This window comes from Schistocerca serialis, chromosome 1 (assembly GCF_023864345.2).
Source record: "Schistocerca serialis cubense isolate TAMUIC-IGC-003099 chromosome 1, iqSchSeri2.2, whole genome shotgun sequence".
Classification (NCBI taxonomy): Eukaryota; Metazoa; Arthropoda; class Insecta; order Orthoptera; family Acrididae; genus Schistocerca; species Schistocerca serialis.
The window spans coordinates 1,064,493,793-1,064,499,317 of NC_064638.1; the positions used below are offsets into that span (position 1 = coordinate 1,064,493,793).

Below are 5,525 nucleotides of genomic sequence, written 5' to 3' on the forward strand. Positions count from 1 at the left end.
GAAGTAATGTCACTAAAAATAATAATAACTTCCAGAATGAGATTTTCACTCTGCAGCGGAGTGTGCGCTGATATGAAACTTCCTGGCAGATTAAAACTGTGTGCCCGACCGAGACTCGAACTCGGGACCTTTGCCTTTCGCGGGCAAGTGCTCTACCAACTGAGCTACCGAAGCACAACTCATACCCGGTACTCACAGCTTTACTTCACCTCGTTTGGAAGGTAAGAGACGAGGTACTGGCAACAGTTTTAATCTGCCAGGAAGTTTCATATCAGCGCACACTCCGCTGCAGAGTGAAAATCTCATTCTGGAAACATCCCCCAGGCTGTGGCTAAGCCATGTCTCCGCAATATCCTTTCTTTCAGGAGTGCTAGTCCTGCAAGGTTCGCAGGAGAGCTTCTGTAAAGTTTGGAAGGTAGGAGACGAGGTACTGGCAGAAGTAAAGCTGTGAGTACCGGGCGTGAGTCGTGCTTCGGTAGCTCAGTTGGTAGAGCACTTGCCCGTGAAAGGCAAAGGTCCCGAGTTCGAGTCTCGGTCGGGCACACAGTTTTAATCTGCCAGGAAGTTCCAATAATAACTTGCCTGTACAGAAGCCCAGGTGGTAACTTACATATATTCCTACAGAAACTAGACAGTACTTTCAGTAAACTTAAAGCTAACAAGAAAAATCTAATAATAGATGTATGTGATGATTTTAACATTAATCTCCAGGAATACTCCAACGAAAAGCAAAATCTAATGATCATCCTTTCGCTGTATAGTTTACAGACTTCAATAAATTCTCACACTATGGTAAAATTCAAATGTACTGCTTTTGACCAAATATTTATAAATGTAGAAAATAATGACTGTCAGGCTGGAACTATAAATGTAGGATTTAGTGATCATAATGGACAGTATATCCCTTTCATACAATACTTAAAATTGTAATGCAAATCAACTTAGTCAAACAAGAAAAATTGAATAGTACATGATGATTTTAACATTAATTTCCAGGCATACTCCAACAAAAAGCAAAATCTCATGATCATCCTTACAATCTATAGTTTACAGACCACAACAGACCCTCCCACTATTGCAAAAACTACATGTACCTCTTTTAACCAGATAATTATAATTGCAGAAAATAATGACTTTCAGGCTGGAACCATAAATACAGATTGTAGCTATCATAATAGACAGTATATTGCTTTCATACAATACATAAAACCACAATTAGTCAAATAAGAACTAAACCTAAGTGAACAAATCCTTCAGATAATTGTTAGCTAAGTGAACATGGAATACAGTATATGTGCATGGCAGTATATGTCATAATTCCAACAGATTTGGCGAAATATTTACTAACTACTATGGAACTACATTCCATATAAATACAGACAGGCTAAGGTCTAATAACAAGAACAAGTCTTAGAGAACGGCTAGAACTGAGATCTCAAATTGAAAACTATAAACCAAAAATGAAGGCAAATGATTGTTACGTGCAATTTGGTGGGAGAAGGACAAAAGCTATGGAGAAAGCCATAAAAAGACAGACAAGCAATGTCAGTACCAAAAATTCGAATATCAAGCTATGTCAAAGACTCAAGATGATGTGGAAATAAGAGGCCTAAGGAAAGCATCAAATATCTTCAACAACTATTTTACAAATATAAGTGGTTATCTAATCAACAAGATTAAACCCAAGTAACCAAAATGCTACAGCAGCATCAATTAAGGTCAACAGTTCTGTAGTAGCAGGGCAAAGCTCGTCCTAGCCACATTTGATATCAAATTGATGCACAAATTAATTAAATTGTGACAGTTGATTGATTTAAGACCTTACCCTATTATTCTGCTATGTGGTTGATGACAACCTAGGGATAATCCATCCTTCTGAGAAAAACTCCCACCCCTCCCTATCTCCACCTACCTCCCCCACCCCTCTGGAAACCTCAAACCCTCTACCCTCCCCCACACTGATACAAGTGCACATTCAGCCCTGAGTTATTCGACTTGCCCTCTCCCACTCCATCAATTTGATTGACTAATTAATTGAATCAATAAATTAATCAACCCCTCCCTCTCCAGTAAATCTCCAACTCTCCTTCCTCTCTACCATCTCACAAAAGGAAATGCAATTACATAGCAAAGGATATATTGTTTATTTATAAAATTCAATTTACAGCATTTGAATCCCTCTAGCTCATCATTCTCTGCTGTTTCGGAAGATACAGGTCTTGTAAAACATATCGAAACAAGTAATGAAATAGATCGTTTTTTTTCAAATCTTACCAGGAATACCGTCATGAAACTCTCACCACCCATAATTACACCACCAAAACACTCTTGATCCTGTCTTCATACTGACAGGATAGCAGATGTACCAGCAGCTTCCTATATTACGGTAACCAATGTTGGCTGCCACACTGCCAGCCACCTCACATATTACCATGCACACAGTGCTGGTTCATGTGGCATGCCGACCAGAAGTCGCACTAATCCCCGAACAAAGCGTCAGGTTGCAGCAACCCTTTGATACTGATCCTGAGAAATTCCTATCGAAATACATGCTCCCACAAACAAGCATCATGTAGCGGCATCCCTTTGAAATTTGATACCAGACTCACTTCCTGCCTCACTTTCCTTCCCTCATATGAAAAACACACACGGACCAAGATGTGTGCCTCCACCTGTCCTCCCTTCCATTCCCCTTCATGCAGACCTGGTGTTGGTAGTCGGAACATCCTTTCATTTTCACACTTCCACTGCTATGGAAACCTGTAGTGGATGGAACAAAGGCATTCAATAAGAAGTGGGTTGCGTCCATCATTTGCCACACTAACACCACCTTTGACCTGAACAAAGTAGTGGATGCTTGACAAACCCCTGGCTGTGGATGTCCTTGAAATAACCCCTCACTCTATCAGATTGATCGACCAATCAATTAAGTCTATACTCTTTGTGTGCAACCAGTTTTTTTTCTTGCATCCTATTGGTGGATACTAGTGCTGGTATATTTGGTGGGATTAGATCCCACAACTGCCTGGTTTCCCAAACCTACTCTTCCCCCTTCTTGATCTTTGTCCCCTTGCATCCTATAGGTGGGTACTGCCACAATAAGATCATTTGGTAGGAAGTCCATTACTTTGGAGATAGATGACAATTTCAGATTTCAACTCAGTTTCATGCTATGTCCTTGAAGAATCTGCATTGGGGTTGGCTTGATGTGTGTGCTCCCAGTACCGCCATTAGAAAAAAATTTGATCAATCGGGTATTTGACACTGTGATTGGGTTTTTAAAGAACTATGGAATTCCTAAATTGGTTCTCTCCACCACATCTGAAAGGAGAAGGAAGGGCCTACTGTGTGATAGGACAGAGACAATAGTAAATACTATTGCAAGATGGGGACCACTGCGAGGTATTTATTGAGAAACACTAAACACAACACACTTAAACAACGATCCAATATGTAGCAGTAGTTGTCATGACTGGATGTCAGAGATCGCAGAAACTCTTGCACATGCTGCACACTCATGTCCCGGTTCCACACAAAGTGCACCCATTCCATCATACACTGTCAGCATTCTGCAGCCTTCTTCATGTGATCATTCCAGTTTAAGCCGGATCTTTGCGGAAGTCTGAGAGCGCAATATCTACCACATTCTGCATAGAGTGAGCTGAGTTAATGCAACAGGACTGTGTTTTGATCACTCGGTGTAAATAGGAAAATGTTGTCGTAATTCTGCCAATCATGTACAATGTGTAAGACCAGCACCAAAAGAAAATTTCTCGTGCAACATGAGGTAGTAGAAAAGACAGTACGAGCAGTTAGGGTGATGTTTCCTATTGGGAAAATTAGGAAGACTTCACATCATACAGGAACTGGATGAAGGACAAGGATCTTGATACGACATTGTGGAGTGTTTCAGATACAGGTACTGCTGTCCGAAGGAGATCTGCATCCCTCGGGATGCATCCATGTCTGTCACCCAAAAATTCTCTCTATCCTCGTTATTTTGTACCATCCAACAGAAAAAACTATGAACTATAAAAACTTTGCTAACATCACCTGGTAGAGAACTCCATAAAATACTGCCACATCCCTCTCTTCCGACACACTGAAAACATATAACGTCTGTATGCTGACATCGAGCATATGTGACGATCCTATTAAATATACACATCACATATTGGTCCATTGGAGCAGGTGGCCAGTGATCGAAGTCACTTGCACAGACCTGTGTAAAGTTTTGTCGCCTATACTGTAGGAGGGCCATATCCCAGAAACTGTCAATTGCAAGAGAGGGTCCCTATGTTGTTCTTTGATAAGCTGTTTGATAGATTTTATTTTGCTGTAACACACCGAAGCAGTGTATGACCATAGCTTTTTACACCGCCAAACTTTAGGTTTTATCACCACTACTTCGAAATCTTTGCCAGGTGCTAAACCGATATTAACATGTTTCGATCCATTGGTTCCCACAGAAAGCTGGACATCAAAAGGTGTAAACTATGCTGCTCCCACAACCTAGATGGTTGAAGTAAAAGACAGAGGTGCTATTTCTTACTGGCAAAAATGTGGAAGACGTCGCAAAGTAGTGAAACTGGAAGAGTCTGCCCCACTGTGTAGCGTTTCCAAACAACTGCATGTAGGTGATGACCTCTACATTTAATCTCATCTTTCACACTGACTTGGTAGCAGGTGTCTTGGTGTTCCATTTCAAAGTGACCAAGAGCATTGATTCCCCATATTGCAGCCACTTATGTGATCACTGTTTCACTGCTGCTCACTGCCAGACGATACTGCTCGCACCTGAAACAAATAGTGACAGTCAATCATTATGTGGCAATCAACAGTGTGCCAGTGAATGGTCGGAATGGGAAAGACACCTTTGATATGGGACAATGTACTGTGATAAGCACCACAGTTGATAGTGCAATCAATTTTAGCAATTTGACCGGTTTTTCCTAATTTCAATGCCGACCAGTGAGATGGGAGCATGCTTTCCAATTTCTGTATCATCGCTAAACCACCCCTCCACTACTTTGAACATACCATGTACTAGATTGCAAACATAGATATATGACTGTGCAGTGCGCCCACTCATGGTTAGTTCTCGAGCATATATACCAAAGTATACCAGCCAGGGTCTTATGCCGATGCAGTTAGGATATTTATATATTTCTGACACTTCGACCGTAGTGCTTAATTTACGATTACGATTGGAAATCTTTCCCTATGTGAATCGGAATCACAGAGCCTTCCCGCATTCTTAGAATAAAGTTGGAGACTGAAAAATCTCTCTGTGTTGTCTTTGGCAAAACCTCCCTGCATCGTTGTTGCCGATTTAATTTGCTGCTGACCGGAAGTAGGAGAGACTATACCACCTCTTGTGAAGGAACAGAGCACACATATGTTATATCTGGAGCGATGTTCGTATGTGGATCCACAATACGCTACATCTGGTATAGGGTTCGAAGATGGTTCCACCATGCGTTATGACTGGAGATGTGTTCTGTGTTTGAAGGTGAATCCACCAG

At 41.2% G+C, this 5,525-nt stretch overlaps 1 non-coding gene across 1 annotated transcript; it reads left to right on the top strand.

Annotated features, from left to right (window-relative positions):
* The first annotated feature begins 468 nt into the window (after window positions 1-468).
* On the top strand, window positions 469-543 carry Trnas-uga (transfer RNA serine (anticodon UGA)). The gene has a single exon. It is a non-coding gene; the product is annotated as a tRNA-Ser (tRNA).
* Window positions 544-5,525: the final 4,982 nt, after the last annotated feature.